We start from the raw sequence: 2,765 nt of genomic DNA, 5'->3' as shown, positions 1-2,765 counted from the left end.
CGATGAACTTGAGTTGTGTGTTCGGGACGAACACTGGATACTCAAGCTCATCGGAAGGCCAAAACCAATTTCTCCTCTAGGTCCCTGTCGTAGCCTCATTAAAGCCTCAAGTCCATCCAAATATAAGCCCATTTTGGTGTCCAAGAAGGGGGCCGGTCCAATGCTTGGTGACCAAGCAAGGGTCGGCCAAATCCTCTTCCAATAGGAGCTGACCCTATTGTTTGATGAACAATTTAGTAGGGGCCGACCACATTAATCAAACAAGGAGGGTTGTTTTTAATTTTTAAAATCTTCTCTTTGTAGAAACTATAAGTTTTAAAAGAGAGATTTTAATTTTAAAAAAAGTTTCCTTATTTGAATTAGGCCACATGTTTTAAAAGAAAGTTTAAAAGATTTTAAAATTTTCCTTTTTTTAACCATCCTCATGGTTTAGAAAAAAAGGAAGGGGAGTTTTAAAATTTAAATTTTCTATCACCATGTTAAAAAAGGAAATTTTATAAGAGAAGTTTTAAATTTTAAAACATGGTTTTAATTTTTAGAACTTTCCTTTTTTAACTCCTACTTTAGGAAAGAGAGCTTGTAAAATTTTATAAGAGTTTTTCTTCTTGTAAAATTTTATAAAAAGTTATATATATTCCTTTCCTCTTATGGGGGCCGGCTACCCTTGCTTAGTGCCCAAGCAAGGTGGCCGACCATATTAAAAAAATAAAATCATCAATTAATTTTTGGTGATTGATTCAATCAAGATTTAAGAAAAGGAAAATAAAAAGGGAAAAGGAAAAACTAGAGGAAGATTTTAATTTTTTGTAAAAATTCTTCCCTTATTTGTCTTGGGCAAGTATTATAAAAGAAGGGGTGAGGAGGCTTCATGAGACACAACTCTTATTCTCTTGCTTGGAGATCTCTTGGTGGCCGGCCCTCTCTCTTCTCCCTTTCCCTTTGCTCTCTTCTCCTTGGTGGTGGTGGTGGCCGAATTTTAGAGGAAGAGGAAGAAAGCTTTTGGGTGGTGTTCATCTTGGAGGATCGTCACCCACACGATGTCCAAGGCGAGGCGAGGAATACGGCAGAAGATCTCAAGATCATTAGTTTACAAAGAGAAGGTATAATTAGCAATTGTTTTCCGCATCATGCTAGTTATTTTTTTTTTGTAAGAATTCCAAACATAAGAGGCATTAGATCTAGTTTTTTCGAATTAGTTTTTCGAGTTTGTGTTTTCTTCTTTTTCGAATTTGTGATTCGATTGTTCTTTTTGGTTAACCTAGAATTATTTAAGGAAATTAAATATTAGCTTTCCTTAAAAGGCTTTTTCTAAACGGTGGTGGTTGCTCCCATATCCAAGAAGGACATGTGCCTCGCCATGCAGTCCTGGAAGCCAATTTTGAAAATTAATATTTAATGGAATTAACATAGGTGGATTTGAATCAATAGTGTTAAGTTCCGCTTGCGATTCAAATCTAAACCATTAAGAACAGATAAGTTAAATTTTGAATCAATGATGTTAAGTTCCGTCTGCGATTCCTAATTTAACTTCTAAAGAACACAATAGGTTATTTAAGGAAAGGTTCGACACTTGTACAAAAATTTTTGTACAGTGGAACCGGTACGTTTTCCTAGGACTAACCAACAATTGGTATCAGAGCTTGGGTTTGCCTCTGTGTGTTTTGGTTTTCAAATTAATTATGCACATGTCATACATAATTTAGGTAGGATAATAGTAGGATGTACTAACTTTGTGGTTGCAGGCTCCAACTATTATGACATTTAGATATTGTGTGTGATTGGATCCTTGGACATGTCAAGAGAATTATTTTGTGTGCATGATTGTATGTATCAAATACAGCAGGAGCTGTATTATTTTTGGAATTTTATTTTTTTTATCTAGAATACATGTACATTCCTTTATGGAATATAGGATCGATATATGTAAAATTCTATATTTGTCGCGGATCTTATCTTTGCGAGGCGTGGTGCTATTGGAGGACCAGAGGCGCAGCGGAATAAGAGGCAAGATAGATGCGACAACTCGACCCGATGGCAGTGGCTAAAGATGACAGCAGCTAGGGTTGGAGCATACTAAAGACGGTGATGGAAAAAGACCATAATAGTTGGAAAATAAATTTTCATATTTATTGCTTTTATTTACTGTGATGTGTGTGTATGCATGTGATGTATGCTAGGATAGTTTAAAATTCCTCACTTTAAATAACTAAGTGGGAGAGGGATTTATTTTAATAAATTCCACGGTCTCCATTACTGGTTTGTAAGTGATGCAAACAAACTTGCGCATTTGATCTGAGTGTCTTCCTCCATATCAGATGAGTTTGTTTGCGGATCACTAGATCAAACTTCCATTTTGGATGACTATAGGAAATTAATTAAGAGCGTGTGATCTTCCCCATCGGAAGGGGCACAATCTTATTAATAGACTTAGTGTCAAGTAATGGTATACACTTAGGCACGTCTAATTATATCCTCCCCATCGGAGTCACTACTATTATTTGTGTGACCGAAGGAAAACCAACTATTAATTTTATTTGTCATAAAGTTAGGTTGACAAGAATAAAATTAATGGGTAAACCTCCTCTTACAAATGTTTAATTTTGTATACGCCCACACTATCGTGGCATGCAAAATTCACGATGATTTGAGGTGTTGGTTAATTTAAATTAGTATTGTTTGAAGAATTAATATTATTCTAAATTTAGAGTCATGACCAAAGTTTATTTTTGTGATTCTTAGGATGACTTTCAACCCACTGGCCATTA

Source organism: Zingiber officinale, chromosome 8B (genome assembly GCF_018446385.1).
Source record: "Zingiber officinale cultivar Zhangliang chromosome 8B, Zo_v1.1, whole genome shotgun sequence".
Taxonomy (NCBI): Eukaryota; Viridiplantae; Streptophyta; class Magnoliopsida; order Zingiberales; family Zingiberaceae; genus Zingiber; species Zingiber officinale.
The sequence above is the reverse complement of the archived record's forward strand: the minus strand, read 5'-3'. Positions refer to the sequence as shown.